Raw genomic sequence first — 16066 nt, 5'->3', positions numbered from 1 at the left:
AGCACATGAATAGCCCTGTCACCAATTCAGAGTCATACTCTGTAACTTGGTAACATCCTTCACATGCAAATCACCTCTCAGACTTACCACATTCCGAAACAAAACAAACCCGTTGGGTTTGTAGATAAATATTTGATAACAGTAATACTTCCAGAATATCACTACTCATACACTCATCATCAGAAAATCACTTTGAGTGATTTTGGGTGGACCTTAAAAATCTGTGCTTTATATGAGTGCTGAAACAGAAGTAACTTTGGGAGTCACAGTGCTGTAGTCAAGGAGATCTTGCATACTGAAAGTCACAGTTGGAGTTGTGTTGCACTTTGCTCACACACTTGAGTCTGGGGTAAGGAATGACTGCTGTCATGCAGTATTTTTTTGAACAACAAAGAGAAAAGAGGTGAAATAAATACTGAGGCTAACTGTGCTTGAAGAGTAATTTCCAGCAAGCAAGGCACTGTCCACACAAGTTGCAAGCTCAAATACCTGTGGAAGTCTTTTATCTCACACTCACACAGCTCCCACTGAAACCAATGAAAATTGCCACCATGGACAGACATAGGAGAGACCTGGTACTGGACATGCTGGAAGAGACAGCAGCTCAGAGTGTAAAAAGAACAGAAATGATCCCTACAATAAGACTAGCTGACATGCTCCCTTCAGAGAGGTTGGGGTTTTTTTCCTCCTTGAAAAGAAAAAAAAGGCAACAGAACCGTAACAAAGAGTTATTGACTTGATCCTCAAAATCAACAACATCATATTCGGACACAGCCCATTTCAACGCACAGCAGGGATGGTGCTGTAGTACTCCATGGTTTGTCTCCTGGTCTAAATCACAAGGATTCAACCTAAAATAGTGTTTAGTTCACCTGCACAGTATCCAGTCTGTAAAAGGTAAGTCCATCACTTTAGACTGACTTTGCAATCTCAGCATGACTTGATACCATATATCTGCTGCACAGCGACCACCAGTGAATGTCACCCCTAGAGAACCATTCTGAATTGCCTCCAGCACTATCTGCAGATTATTACATTTCCCTTTTTCAGCTTTACACCAAAAATGATCTGGTTGGGCATGGTCTGAAGCAAGGCAAATCCAATTGCAGACTTCACACTGGACCGCACCTGAACTCTTAAGTCTTGGCACTGTCCCAGCAGTGGAACATCTTCACATTACTGTGACAGTCTCCTTACTCCTCACCACTCCCCCTCTCTCTTGGGGCCACTCTGCACTTGCTGCTGCAGTTCTTGCCATGGCGGCGGTCGGTGAGCAACACTTAGGAGACCTGACCAAGCTGCAATCCAGTGCATCGCTTTCTGTTGACAGACCCTCGGCAAAATTACCCATGGCTCTCAGTGAAAAATGAGCTAACAAATGCTAATTTAATGATTCCAGGCATATAGATAAATAAAAGGTAAAAAGGTTTTTTAAATGCGTTCTAAAACCAATATTTTATAAGACATATCAATAGGTTTCTCTAGGCTAGAAACAAGTGAGTTCTCAAAGAAAGTTAAATTCAAAAAATAAAATGTTTGGTTTTCCTAGTACAGAAAACAGTGATGACAGTTCCTTGGGGGTCATTTATATGAGCAGCAATCCAAAACTAGGGCTTCATCACACTCTCCCTAAAATCAGTGGAGTAAGGGCTGGGTAAGGTTATCACTATAAGACTACTTAATGCGAGCAAAAGCAGCTTTGCGATCATACAGCATTGTCCTTAATTTCCAAGCTTTCACTGGTCTAACTGGCATATAGAAGTGATGCAACCATGAAGTAAAACAATGACAACTTTGATCCTGCATCTTTTATGCAGCCAGTAAACCTCCCTGATGTCTTTACGAAGAATCACCTGAATAAGAGCTACCGGATAGCACCCTAAATTCCCAGATCCCAGTAGATGCAGCACACGTCAGTACTCAAGGCAGAAAGGCAGCCGCACGGCGGATGCTTTGTGGTGTTGTTTGATACTGCCCCCTTTCGCCAAACAGCAAATCAACAGCCTAGACTTCACAGAACCTTTTCATGTCATGTATGTTTCAGGAAAAACATACCCATGCAGATGGTCTTATTTAACCCTAGCATGACTGCTCACATGATTACTAATCCTGGTTAAAATAGAAACCCATTGTTCAACCCATGTTTAATATCACAGAATGAGACCATTCTCCAAGAACGTTTCCTCAAACAAAGACCCACCGTGTCTCAGCCCAAGTCAAGCAGGACTTTTACAACTGACTACTAAGTAAGAAGCAAAAACTATAAAGTCTGGGTGGATGTTCCCCAAAGTCAGTTGTCTGCCTGGAGAATAAAGGACAATCACACTGGATGACTCAAGCTATTTTGTTCGGGCACTTGTTTCATCTTACTGCAAAGGAACTAAAATCCCATGGCACCACTTACGTATCGAGTTTCTGTCACACTACACACATTCCTACTGAACACATCCCTGTGCCATCTTTTCGAGTCTACATGACTGATTTGAGCCACCTTGTTAAAAGTTATTCCGCACAGATTCTCACCCCTACATCTCTGTGTTCAAGCCTTTTGTCTTCTGGGGTTGTGCTTTTTCACTCACTGGAGTTTGCATGTTTTCTCCTCCCTGTTTGCCCCAGCTCTTTGCAGGAAGGGAGGGAGGTCACAGAGGGCAGCCGCTGCCAATTCCATCAGCCTAACGGGCTGGGAGGATGAACAAAGCAAATATCTATATTCTGAACAGTGGGATCTCTCCCCCTCCCATGACTTCAAGATTGACATGTCCCTGACAGGAAAGGACAAAAACTTAACCTCTCCAAGGAAATAAAGCAAGATAGGGAGCTAAAAAATAAAAAAAAAAAAAAAAAGAGAAAAAAAGGAAAATTAAAAAAAAAAAAAAAGAGAAATTGCCTCCACTTCACTGAAAATGCAAGGGACATAAAATACAAGAGATCCCCTATTGTAGATTGCCTAGTGCAGAGCCTACTTATCATTCAATCCAATCCAAACAGGAAAGTTTTAGTCTAAAAGGGAGAAAAAATGAGAAAATATATAGATGATTCAAGTGGTTGTTTAAAAATGAAAACTCTATTTAAAAACCCTAGTTAAATATCAACAGGATTTTTCTTTTTCTCATTACCTTCCTCTCTGCAGTTTATGACCAGTTTTCTCCCTTGGATGCTTACAAATCACACATATAATCAAGAGAGCACTTTTCTGTATGAGGAGATACTCTCACTCTTCCTCCTTGCCTTCACTCACCCATGATCTGTACTGATCTCAAACAGCAGTAAGAATCAAAGCCCATTATCACTTTTAGCTTAGTTGGTTTCTATTTTGTTCACGGTGCAGTCGGCTTGGTGTCTCAGCCTACCACTGAACCCTGCCAGAGGCAAAGGGAGCTAACCTCTTGCCTCTTAGGCTATAATTTAGGAAAAGAAGTATTTTCTGTAATGAGAGGGAACACTTGCACAACAAAAAATGAAACTTCACTATGATCCCAAACAGATATATCCATGCGTAAATACTTCAAGGAAAAAGAAGGAAAAAAAAAATAAAACCCAACCAAAAAATAAAAACAAACAAAAAAAAAAAAAAAACCAAACATGCAGGACCTGGCATCTACCATGTTTGGAGACCTTTCTTAAGGACAGGAAATTATCTAAGAGTCTAAACTGAGCCAACAGAGGAAAGTGAACCTTTAGGACATAGATACTCCTCTATACTTACACTCCACCTAGAAGCCCATGAACAGACAGGTTCAGCATCGACTTGGCAAGCACACCTTTTGTTTGTTTCCTCTGAGGCGTAACAGTAAGCGTGCTCATGAGTAGCACGGAGGAGCAGATGGTAGTGCTGGAAAATACAGATCTCCCAACTTCTGGTGTGGGTGTTGGAGCTGGATCGACAAAGGTTGTTTCTGGGAATCCCCAACACCCCCCCGCCCCGTAAGTTTCTAACAATACACGCAGCTAAGGAGCCGCACAAGGCTTTCTGCTTCCCTCTCCCCTTCGCTTTTGATCTCCATCAGGACGTGAGCTGAAATTTAATGGGCCACCCCCCTACCACAAAGACAAATTACCATCTGAAAAAAAAAATACCATTAATATCCCTCCGTCTAGGCTATCCGGCTTCCCACCACTGCACCCCCTTCCCTCTCGCTACAGCCCCGCTCAGCGGGTTTAGGGAGAGCTAGGAAGGTGTGGGGGAGAGAGAGAGTAAAGAAACCACCTCCGCTGCCACCTCCTAGCTAATGTCCTCTCCAGCACTGCCGGACCCAGAAACAGCAACAAAAAAAAAAAAAAGCAAGCAAAAAGCCCCTTTCGCTCCACAGCCCGCGGGAGGCAGGAGGACGGCGCACCGGGCACCGTGCACAAACACACACCCACGCCGCGCAGGGTGCCCCCGGCCCCTCCATCACCCCGCCGCAGGGCTGCGCAGGGGGGCAGCGGAGCCGCGCAGCAGTCCTGCACTCTCCCTGGCCCCGGGATCCCCATGCCAGCGCCGCCCGCTCGCCCCGGCCCCCCTCCAAGTTGGGAAGTTTGCGCGCCCCCCGCCCCGGCCCGCCGCCCGCCTCCTGACCCGCCGCCGCGCTGCGCTTACGGGGTGGCCGCCGGGTCCCAGTGCGGGGCTCACCGGCACATCGGGCTCCGGCTGTCGCAGGAGCGAGGGCAGCCGCGGCGCGGCTCGGCTCGGCTGTGCTCGGCGGGGCTGCGTTCGGCGCGGGGCGAGCAGGGAAGCGGAGCGGCAGCTGTTCCCAGCCCGGCGCTTAGGGCGCGCCGCCTCGGGCCATGCGAGCGGCTGCGGGCAGCGTCCCCGCAGCGCAGCCGGAGTTGGGACCGAAGTCCTCCCCTTCGCTCCGCTGTTTCTTCCAGGCGGCTCCTATCAGCACGGCTTCAACTCTTTCCATTGGAGACCGGGAGGAGGAGGAGGGGGAGGAGGCGGAGGAGGAGGTAAGAAAGGAGGAGGGAGCTAGGGGCTGGCAGCCCCAACTCGCACTGATGTCAACTAATATATTCAAAGTTCAACAGGGCATTTCTTGGCAGGCGAATCGGCCTCGCCACTCTCCCCACTGCTCGCAGCCGGCCGCCCTGGGCCGGCGAAGGGGTCCGCAAAGCACGGTGGCGCTCCGCTGCTGGGCCCACTGCGGAGGGGGGCCGGCGGGGCCAGTCCGGGAGGTCGGCGATGGGGGGATGGCGCACTCGCCTTCGAGCGGGCAGGTTCAAGTGCTGCCGGCGTGAGGAGAGCCGAGGGTGGAGCAGAGGCACCAGCCGAGAACGAGGATAAAAGCCTGCGGCGGAGCGGTGTTTGTTTCTAAATCCACCCTCTTCCCTCGCTGCTTGGAAGGGGCAGGGCCGGCAGCGTTACTGTGGCTGAGGATGGGATGGGAGCGGGGCACAGCGGAGACGCCGGGCTGGGGCTTGGAGTCGCGCCGCGGGGCTGCTGTGGGGACCCTCGCGGCAGCGAGTCCCCTGCCCGCGGCTGCTTCCCTCATCTGGGGCCGGGACTGAGGCTACGTCTCATCGTGGCCATGTTCCCCTGCTCGCCGGGGATGAACGGCGTCAAAATGAACCTGGGGGAGGGAAGCGCCAAAGTTTTCTCACGGCGAAGCGGAAACGGCGGCGGCGGAGAATCCGCGGCGAGGCGCGTAGCGCGAGGGAGAAGCAGCGCCGCTGTGCGCTGCCCGGCGGCAGCGCCGACCGCTCTGCGGCCCACAGAGCCCCGGGGCCGGCCGGCAGCGTCCGCAGCCCCGCGCCCTCCCCGGCACTGCCTGCCGGGGCCGCCCGCGGGGAATCGCTGGGGGTGTGTTGGGAGGGACGGCTGCATCGATCGTGTTTTTCAAGTGGTTGATGTGCCGCCGTGTCCCTACGGGGATGCACCGTGCCAATGCACCTTCAGCGGCGACCGCATGCAGCTGTAGGAGGGTTTCTGCTGATGGACAAGCAGAAAAAGCATAAAAATACATCTGGGATAGTTTTGTGACATTTAAAAATCGCAAGATAAGAGCCTCAGTTGTTTATCAACTGAATCCCAAGACAGAATGGCTTGCACTGGTGCTGTTGCATATGTATGTGTATGTACATAATGAGGCTGGGATTTTTTTTTTCTGTAGACTGATCCACTCATTCATGTTGACAGTACATTACAGCTATATAACAACAGTGTAATTGTATGATGGCACATGGATGCTATGACAGCGCATTGTGGTGGCAGTAGGTGTTCTCCCAATTCACGTCTCAGAGAAGTAACAGCATAGATCCACTGCAATGATCATTATGCAGTACGTAATTATTTGCCTGTTCTTAACTTATCAGTTCTTCCTTAATCGGGTAGGTATATCACTGCATCTGTTCATGCAGTAGTGCATTTTTGGATACAGCTTGTATGAAACTTGCAATACATTATTTATATGTATAGCATTTCCATTTTAAAAGTCTCACTGGAAAGTTCAGGACAGGTAATGGAAACAAAATAATTGCAATGAGACTATGTATTCTGCTCAAAACTCAAACTCTGGGATAAGCCTCAAGTCAGGCATAGCATGGAGGCTGCTGAGTGGACTGCCCCGTGCACAGTGGCATTGCGTCTGCCCCTCTTTTTCCACCCTCATCTCATCTGAAGACCTACAGAAAAAAACTCTAGCTGATTTGTTGTGATAGTGTCTTCTTAGGGTACTGTTTTAATTTGCACGTGAATAGTAAATAACTGTCAAGCTACTACATTTCCCTAATACGCAGCATGATATCTTTCAATTTAGTAAATTAAATTTTAAATAATTATGTACAGCAGCCTGGGTGTTTGAACTGGAACAGCCCTGTGCTGTGTTCTGCTGTGCTGGGGCACCACTGTAATTTCCTGAAGACTCAGCTCAACCTTTCTTCTTCCTAAGACCTGCAGATGAGGCACTGATCTAGTAGCATGAGACCATATAAACTAAGTTTTTTTCCAGTATCTGTCAACATTCAAAGACCTAATGGGTAACACTTTTCTATTAAACCTTGAGTGTATTGAGCATTTTCCTTCTACTATTTTGCTGTTTTCTTCCCAAAACTAGCAGTACTTCTGTTGATCATCTGCATTGCTCAGAGACCCGTGAATAAAGGTGCATATAAATTAAAGTCCTGTAATGTTTCATTGGACACTCAGGTCCTAATGCTTTAACACCATTACACAGCATGAGATCTCCAAAATCACTGGCCAGACAGGGAAACTACTCAAATCCTTTTAGTAAAGCACTTGTGACGCAAAGCTGTACAGTTCAGATTAGTTGAAAAAGAGAGAAATGCCATGGGACAAGTGAGGGTATTGCAGGAGAAGTCATCTATATCAAAAAGTTGTTTTCGGTCTCCAAATCCTAAGCCTCGCTAGGGAGAGGATGTACCAGGTTCCTGTTCTGGGCTTGGCAGAAACTGTGCCCTTATCACAGTTGTTCGCAGAGGCGTTGAACTGCACCTCTGTCCGGAGCCGCCTCTGCTGGAGAAAGGCCCGTTACTCTGCGTTTCTCCGGGCTTGTCCCCCCGTCCCGCATGAAGAAGAGACGCAATTTCCCCCTCAGGGTCGTTTCTAGCCACCGCAAAGTGCGCAAAGTTTCAACAAAGGGATGTTCGGCGCCCTCCCCGGTGCTCAGGCCGGCTTTTACCACTAGGTGCTGCTAGTGCCTCCCGGTGCGCCCGGGAGCAGCACCCAGCGCAGGCGGGCCGGTACCGAGGGCAGGAGAGCCGCCACCGAGCGCAGGCGGGCCGGTACCGAGCGCAGAAGAGCCGGCACGGAACGCAAGCGGGCCGGCCCCGCACACCCCGGCTCGGCCCGGCACGGAGCCACCCCACCCGAGGCCCGAGGCCAGGGGAGCACCCCGTTAGTCGGGCGAAACGATCCACGGGGGTGCCGGCACACGGTGTAGCACACGGGTGAGCAGGCTGCGTGGCCCGCCGGCGGCTGGGGCTGTAGGAGGTCTGGCAGCGCTGCGCCGGGGAGCTGGCTGGAGGAGCAGAGAGTGGACCGAGTAGGGGCAGAACCCAGTGCTCCCAGTGCCTGTGCAGGTGGGAATGAATGCCGCTGCTTACAGAGGAAAGAGGCCACCTTGGGTGCCTTCAGACAGCGGCGCACAGCACTGACGGATGGGAAAGGGTTAAACAGAGCAGAGATCAAGTTGCGGGGAGGAGGAAAAAAACTCAGAGGATGGAAGGACTTTCGGCTATAGGCCATAAGAAGGCAGGATAACAGGTACTGCTGGGTGCTGGTGGGGACAAGGACATGCAATTGTAGAACAGAGGTCTATGGGTTAAGAAGAGATCAGACCTAGGCTTTTGGTGAGTCAAGTCATCCAAAGACAGGACCCCAAATCACAGCTAGTGTCGTGTTTTGCAGTCTTACCAGAGTAGGCTGCGTTTGCCTGCATTTCACACAGCAAATCAATCTGTTCATGACTGAACTGTCTAAGCAGACCTGCTCAAACTTGAGCTTTTTCTGGGCATTCAGTTAAACTTTACTGGTAGATGTCTTAGGGGGAGATCTGGAGGGAAATCTTGACTCTGGCCTCATCGCCTGGAGGCAGGGCGACAACATTCACCCATGCTTGATCTCTCCACCACCATTCCACAGTAGTAGCAGTCTCATTAGAAAAGTAATTTTGCTGTAGATGTCCAGACCACTTCACGTAGACTGAGAGAAGGGGAAAGTGCACATGTCAGTGGCAAAAATTTTAAATTATGTTTAAATTTAGAGTTAGGCACATATGTTCAGCCAATAACCATACAAGCCTGCTTCAAATTTTTATTTCCCTGTACAGCTGCAAGGGGAGAAGCAGGCTTGCCCTGATGAAAACAGTCAAAATATAGGCAGCAGAACATCTTTATGCTGATGCAGGTGAGTGAGCCAAGTGGACACCAAACTGCCCTTCTATATGGTGCAATGTTTTCTCAAAGGGGAAAAAATGCTTTTCTAAATACAATATCAGCAAATACTCAAAAGCATTGGCATGCAGCTATAGTGATAGTAAGCATTATCCTGAATGCTGAGATCTAGATCTGAAGCCAAATGGAAATTAGCCATAAAATATTTAGGTACATAGGCTTTTTCTTGAGTTTAAAATAGGTTGCTAAATAGTCACAGTTGTGGTTTCCGGGCTCAGTCTGGTGGCAACAGTAACATTTTAATTTATACTAAAGAGAAGGCAAAGTTAAATCCATGACATGAAGTAAGAGTCAGATGACCTGAAAGCAAGGGAACACAAATGAGCTCCCTGGAGAGAAGAGGCTGTGATGGAACAAATAGAATAATACAGAGGAATGACTTGACACTATCACCAGAGCGACTGTATTTCACTTTTTTTGGGAAAGAAATGAAATGAGTTTAAATTGGAACAACTTCTTTATTTTCCGAGAATTATATCTGAAGCCTCTGCTGCCTACAGATAAGTGATATGCAATTGTTTCTCCCCCTGAAGCCAGGTACTATTAATTGCCAGTTTTCATATGTCACTCGACAAAGTCAGCAGATGTCATCATACTTAATAGAGGCAGGCCTGAGTATACCCACTGAGTCTCACAGAAGTAGAAAGTTCCCTGTTTGCAGACAAAGAATTATGAAACATAAAAGTTGTGTTAACTCTATGATACACCAGGAGGGAAGGAATCTTAAGCTGAGACACTTGTTGTTGCCCAGGAAGCATCTACACAGAGGTAAGATACACAGCGCCTGGTAGTCACCTATTTGTTGGCAAATACAACGAGCAGGGAAAAATTAGTTTTCAACAACACCATTAGGAGTTTTGATACTATATCAGAAACTGCTTTCCCTGCTCCTCTAACTCAAGCTCTGAGCCTAGAGGCTGCATTTATTGGAAATTACTTCTGCTTTGAGACTGGAATATAAACCCAAGCACTGAACACCTTTATGGTGCTCCTAGATACATCTTACCTGAGAGACTGAAAACTTCCTTTATAAATACAAGTGGGATTTTTTTCTCTGGAGACCATAGGTACCTTTACAATTAAGCTGTAATTTAAAGACTTGTTGTCTGGCACATCAGACATCTCACTGAATGCTTTGTACGAAAAACAGATTTGAATGTAAAGTGAATTCAGGACTGTTGACAGCTTATCTACTAACTTCATACGCAACCGTAGGCAATTCAGCTGAAAGATGAGCTCAACATTCTGAGTTCCTATTACAACCTTTGCAGTATCTTGCCCTATTCTAACTTGCTTTAAACAACTACATTAAAAAGCTTTACAGGACCCACTTATATGACAAAGTGCTATGGCGAGAGAGCTGTGCTCTGCTGAAAAGTCTGGGTCTAAATGTGAGCAGGTTTTGAGAGTTTTAGCATTCAGTCCTCCACCCACTTATGTGATGACCTGTGTCTTGATAATGCAGCTTGTAGTGTCTGGTTTGGAAAATGAAATTCTCAGTGTAGTGGGAATGTGAATAACCTGGTAAAACTGAATATCTGTTCTCCTGTAGTATTTGGAACTCATTACCTGGAAAGCCATTCTGAGGACTTAAGAAGTTCATAGCACTTAGTTAATATGGTGACCTTCCATACCTGCATGGTTTTAATGAACTTAACTAAAAGCCATACTGTACCTACTCAGTACCTATTCAGTTGCTTATAATTCAAATCAAAACCAACTGACTTTCAAATCTCATCCACTTTGGCTGCAGGGCTGTTTAAACTAAAAGATCAGGAGAAAAAAAAAATTAATGAAATGGTTTTAGTCCTCTCAATCAAAATATGAACTGCTTTTAAAAGCATATTTTCATCTTTAGGCAGAGACCAATTAGTTTAAATTTCAACCCGCCTTTTTGCAGATCTTCAGGCAGGAAAAGAAACTGTATTGTAGCTTCACCTATGGTGGTTGTGACTGAGTGACAAAGTCTTTCCTCTCTTAAGAAATAGGCCCGTTGGAACTGATGCAGACAGATCCATGATCTTTGCAAAAACGTGCTTTCAGATTCCTAGACAGGGTAGGTACAGTATCACAGGTTGAGACATTTCTCAACCACAAACCTGAAATATAACCCTAAACCAAAACAGATCTGCCTGCTGCATTAAGAGAACGTAGTTTAGATCTGTATATTGTAGCCATGTTCCCTCTTGAACTGCAATGTACCCTTTGTGGCTTCGTGATGCAATGGAAGGCCCCACATTAGGGCAACCTCCCTGTGAAGTGTGAAGAGATGGAGGTCTCCCACAGAGAGCCCTCTCCGCTCTGTTCACTGCCTGATTCACTGAGGCAAGGCAGCTTCTCTCCCACAAAAAGGGAAGGGTGGTGGAAGCAATCCTGTTATGAAAGGAAATCTTGGGCCTAGGCTGAGCTGTCCTAAGAAGAGCTAGTAATAATGTGGAATAGGAATATTCATTGGTATTTTATCATTGGTAAACCTAAACACCAGGAAGAGGTTGGGTTGGTTGTTACTATGGTGTGTGGCCTGGTTTTGTTAAAGAAAAAAGTTGGACAAGGCAGCCATCCTTCTTTTTTTTTCTTTTTTTTTTTTTCAGTACCTCGGCAAAGAGATTGTGGGATACCACAAACATTGTACTAAGAGCAAGCTAAGAACGCTGTCACATCAGAGTGTACACTGCATGGCTTCCTAACAGGGAGTGTCTGCTTCCCTTCACCGGCACAGCCAGGATGGCAATGAAGAAAAATGGTTGCAGCAGAGTGGGCTAGTACACTAAAAGATTAGTTTTCTGCTTTGCATTTTCAGCAATGAAAAGCCCTATAACTCTTTCTCCAAAATATCACATCCTTCCTTCAGCTTGACCATCACAACTTGTAATGGTGTTATCTCAAATATAAGGCGTAACAGCACAGCAAGTGAGAGCATCACAGTGCCTTCTGAAGGCACACAGCATGACAGCGCAGATCGGGGTGGTGGGAGCGGGCAGGGTCAGGTATTGAGCCACAGGTATTGAGCAGCATGCCATTATAATTCTTCTACTCAGATAATTCCAACTGCTTCCTATTTATACATATATGATTATATATTACTAGTTTATATTACTGATTATCTATTTTGTATTTCTTTTCCACACAAAGTTGTCCATCAGAAATACCTTTACTAGATAAAAAACATATTTAGATATGTATAATCAAAATACAATTAGGATATATTTCAAATAAGCATAGCGTGCTGCAAAGTATTTGTATATTCAGTCTAGTCTAGTGGCCAAAAATATTCCGTGAATTCTGGTCAACAATTATCAAGAATTCTATTTCTGCCAGAAAAGCTGAAAATTATCACTTGCTGACTAAGTCAATATGTTACCCTGCTGCTATGCCATATGGCCCTGGATCCTGAGAAACAAGTGACATCCAAACTGGAGGAGTGGTTGATACACCAGAGAGCAGGGTTTCCATTCAGAAGGACCTCAACAAACTGGAGGAACAAGCTAGCAGGAGCCTCATGGAGTTCAACAAAGGCAAATGTGAAGTCATGCATGGGGGTCAGAAGAAGCCCGTGAGCCAGGCTTGGCTGAGGGCTGAGCAAGCAATCCTGCAGCTGGAGTTTGGGGCCTGCAGAACAACAGCTACTGACAACATGGAGAGACTCAAGAGAAGGGCTGCTAAGACAGTTAGGGGACCAGAGTACCTGATGTACAAGGAGAGACTGGGGTAACCGATTTGTTTAGCCTGGGGATGGGAAGGCCAAGACAGGATATAATTGCAGTCTTCTGCTACTTTAATGCATTGGCAAAGACAAATCCAGGCTTTTCTCAGAGACACAGGGCAAAAGAAAAAAAAAAGCAATAGTCATAAGCTGCAACAAGGGAAATACTGATGGGAAATAAGGAAAAAAATCATCTCAGTGGGACCAGGGCATCACTGAGACAGGGGCCCAAAGGGGCTGTTCAATCTCCACCCTTGGAGATTTTCAGAAGTTGCCAAGGCTTGGAGCAGCTTGATCTGATTTTGAAGCTAGGCCTGCTTTGAGCAGAAGCTTGGACTACAGACCTCCAGATGTCCCTTCCAATCTAAATTTTTCTATGAATCTACAACATAAAATCCAGTTCTCTATAATACTAAATATCCTTTCTGTCAGCCATAAATGTGCTTGAAGCTTTGTCAGGGGCCAGCAGAATTGGCCTATTAGAACAGTGACCTATCTACATCTCAGCTATTATTTCATTTGCAAGGTAATCAGGTTAAGTGTGATCAATTATTTGATTGACTATATATCGTATTCAGATTGTCATGACAAGCTGAGATATATTAGGCTTGATTCTCCTCTCCTTTTCTTCAAAAATGTGAGATTCAACAGTGACAGGGAAGAAAAAAAAGACAGAAAAAGCTGTTTTCATCTGAACAATGAGTGGAACTGCTACATTTCATGTAAATATTACCACTGATCTATGATACAATCATTTCTACAGTCAGCAGGCCAAATCTCAGTAATATTCCTTCCTTGTCAAAACACTTAGGGTAACTCATACAAGTAAAGGTTTGTAGGCATGCAAATTAATTTGTAGTAAGATGGTTGAAGTTCTAAATCATGTATTAAATTACTTCTATTGTACAAGTTTAACTTCATTTTCCAAGCTAGCCACATGCAACAGAGATGCAGTAATGTAGGTGTTCCAAATGCAGGAGTGATTAGCTGCCTGTGCCTTCTAAAACTAGATTTGTAAGTCAGATCATTGGAAAGATCAGTGGTTTGTGTCCTAGATGTTGTAGACCAGAGAGGTGGAATATTGGCAGAAGATTAGGTCTATTTTTGTGTATGTGCTTGAAATATTTAGATAGACTAGGACAGAAACCAACTTTCAGGGTTATAAACCCCAATCCAAAAGAGCAAAAAAAAGCCCATCTCAGTTGTTCAGGGAACATAAATATCGATTTCTCCTTGAACAGTGGCCCAAAGTCCCATTAAAGTTCAAGGAAAAACAGTGATATCCAAGCACTTGTTTAAAGGTAGGCGTGTGCTTAAATGCACTGATGACATGGGGCACTTTTACTTATATTTCCCTATGTATTATAATGAACAGGGAGCTACCACAAGGTTTGTTAATATTGCAGGCATTTCTGCATCTACTTGTTTCCACACAGAAGCATACTCCTGACAGTTTTGATTTTGCCACAGAAGAAAAAGAGCATTCCAGTATGAATTGTCTGCCTGGGTCTGATGAAATCAGATAGATTAGCCACCAGTTTCTGCAGGGTCAGATTGGAATATAAACATGAATTCACATGAAAAAAATGTAGCTGCACCTTTAAGAGGCTTGAGTTGAAAGGTACCAACCTCTGAATAATCTGATTGTGACAAATATATAAGCAGCCAGACTGATACCAGTCAGTACCTTTCCCTCCCTCAGGAGCTTTATCCTTTACTGTTTGCAGGTTTACCTGTTAATGCTCATCAAGGTTATATGCTTTGATTCAACAGCACTCATTAATCACTGCCTAAGAGCGCTGCATCAGGTAAGTTAACGTATCAGATGCTGAGCAGTACTCACTTCAAACTGTCGTTTGCTCCTGACATAACAAGGGAAAAGATTATGCAGCCTAAGTACCAATAATTCTTCAGTACATGATTCAAAACAAGCTTTGGAGATCGGTGTCACGTTGCTACAAATGACGGCACTGGAGGTTCATGAAGTTCAGTGGTCAGCACTGAAACCCACATCCTGTACCTCACTGCATGTCTTGCATTATAGCCACTTGGAGTTACTCAAAGGTGTTCAGCTGATGAGCCTGAATTATTAGAATTTGGATTCAGCTGCCGAAGTTTGGGAGTGTTTGAAAGCCAGGTCTGAATAATCACATCCTTTGATAGACCCAGTTGTGAAGAGCAGCTGAAGGTCTTGAATTTATGAAAGTTCAGGTTCACTTTAATCCAGATTATAACCTGTAATCCAGTCCTAATTCTTCCTCTGAATAGCAGGAGGAAGCCAGGAAAGATCTTTGCATAGGCATTCAAGCAATTAGCAGTTCAGTTTCCAGACAGTTAGTTTTGCTGATTCAGCACACACAGCAGTTTTCAAACTATAATCTACTAAAACCATTGCTGTCACAGTGGCAAAGCATCTGTCTCAGAGCTGTGATGTCTTCCTGCTGCTTGGAGCTCAGGTCAAGATTCATTTAAGATTTCCAAATGCCTTTTTTTGTTTTGTTTTGACCAGCTAGACTCCTAAATAAGCATACTTGTTTGATGTCTTTCTGCATCAGGTGTCTCTGATGAGAATCCAGCTATGACCAAGCTTTCAGCCAATGCTGAAAACAAGAGGGCAACAAACAAGTGAGAGGAGACAACCAATATGCAGAATGACCTGGAGAGAAAATTACATATCTGCATGCAACAGAAAAAGAGTCTACAACAACAACTGTAAAGTCCCAATGCAAAGCAGATGCACACCTCCCTTTGAGGGAAGCTCAGTCTCACATTGTTTCCTATAGTCACTCTAATTTTGCTCCACTATTTTTATGTTAGCTTCTGTGCATGTTGGAAAAATAGTGAGAAAAGGACTAGGATACTGGAAGGAACAACAGAATACATGAAGGATTTGAGGCAAAGATTGTGGCAATACAGTGTTCAAAAAACACGAAGTTCATGCATTACTAGTTATGTCCGCCACAATGTCCAAACTGTTCAGTACTGGGTCATGCAGCAGCTGCTGTTTTGAGGTCCAGAAATGGCTGCACTACAGCAGCAGGCAAAGCTCCTGGAGTGCTTGGGCGTTTTGCTAGGTAGAAACGAGTTAAAAGTATATAAAGAAATATGTTTCTAATTTTTTACCTTTTACACAGATGTGTACTTTATGGGAAGGGCATGATACAGCTAATGCAACCTCCTCTTTAAGTCTCACCCAGGAATTCTTTAAGGTCGCCAATTGTAGTCTGTGTGCCTTGAAGAACCACATTTTTCTACTCAAACTGGGAATGGCAGCAGGCCAGCTGGTATGAATGACAGCTTTCTTTCCATGTTGACATGCTGTAGCTTTTGTATGAATGTTGTCTAAACTCATACGTGCGTTGCCACGGGATTCCATGCCCTGCTTATTGTTTGCTGTGCTGATACACTGGCACATCCAGAGGTGATTTTTTACATGTCATCAGAAATGTTATTACACCAGATTGTTTTTGTAAG

General features: G+C 45.3%; 1 protein-coding gene and 1 long non-coding RNA gene across 8 annotated transcripts in view; one reads left to right on the top strand and one right to left on the bottom strand.

Annotated features, from left to right (window-relative positions):
* Positions 1-5126, bottom strand: part of SEMA5B (semaphorin 5B) — a 268808-nt gene extending 263682 nt beyond the window's left edge. For 2 of the 7 annotated variants that reach the window (XM_065840807.2, XM_065840808.2), the window contains exon 1: positions 4580-5126. The gene's annotated coding sequence lies outside the window, so the exon portion shown is untranslated. Of the gene's footprint in view, positions 1-3706; positions 3726-4579 lie in introns of those variants that run through there. The other 5 variants (XM_071810817.1, XM_071810814.1, XM_065840805.2 and 2 more) reach the window with 5 other exon arrangements.
* Positions 5127-7665: 2539 nt separating this feature from the next.
* LOC139828411 (uncharacterized) lies at positions 7666-15010 on the top strand. The gene is made up of 3 exons (XR_011739956.1): positions 7666-7884; positions 8766-8842; positions 11481-15010. It is a non-coding gene; the product is annotated as an uncharacterized lncRNA (long non-coding RNA).
* The last annotated feature ends 1056 nt before the right edge of the window (positions 15011-16066 follow it).

Source organism: Patagioenas fasciata, chromosome 7 (genome assembly GCF_037038585.1).
Source record: "Patagioenas fasciata isolate bPatFas1 chromosome 7, bPatFas1.hap1, whole genome shotgun sequence".
Classification (NCBI taxonomy): Eukaryota; Metazoa; Chordata; class Aves; order Columbiformes; family Columbidae; genus Patagioenas; species Patagioenas fasciata.
This window is presented reverse-complemented; position numbering and strand designations above follow the sequence as displayed.